Raw genomic sequence first — 665 nt, forward strand, 5'->3', positions numbered from 1 at the left:
TATTCTATTGAGTTTCATGCTATTATGGCAACAGCTCCTGCTAAACTCCATATTGTAATGATCTATCGCCTTCCTGGTAAACTGGGCACCTTTATAGAGAATCTGTATGGGCTGCTGTCCTCATTCTCTGTGGATGGCAGTCCACTTGTAGTCTTTGGTGACTTCGAAATCCATCTGGACAAGCCTTACACTGCAGACTTCCACTTCCACTCCTAGCTTCATCCAAATGGCTTACCATCACAAGCACTAACAAATCAGGCAACCAGCTTGACTTAATTTACACATGCAATTGTATCACAGACAACATTTGGTAAAACCAGACATCTTTGCTCATTTCTTTATTACATTTAACCTACATATTACTACCTGTGTGCCACCAATTCCTCTACCAGTTACTTTTAGGCAAAACTTATGCTCCCTTTCACCCTTCCATCTTTCCTCTGTAGTGTCATCCTCTCTTCCCTCACCCACCCATTTCTCATCTCGGGATGTACAGTAAATACAGCAACTGACACTTTCTGATCCACTTTAACTTCTTGTCAAGACAATATCTGTCTAGATAGGCCAGTGCCCCTTCTAACCTAAAAAGTTGCCTCATGTATCATCATCTTTACTGTATTTTTGCTGAGCAGTCTTTTGGGTGGCTCACCAATGTACTAGATTTC

The sequence above is a fragment of the Sinocyclocheilus anshuiensis genome, unplaced genomic scaffold (assembly GCF_001515605.1).
Source record: "Sinocyclocheilus anshuiensis isolate Anshui unplaced genomic scaffold, SAMN03320099.WGS_v1.1 scaffold487, whole genome shotgun sequence".
Taxonomy (NCBI): domain Eukaryota; kingdom Metazoa; phylum Chordata; class Actinopteri; order Cypriniformes; family Cyprinidae; genus Sinocyclocheilus; species Sinocyclocheilus anshuiensis.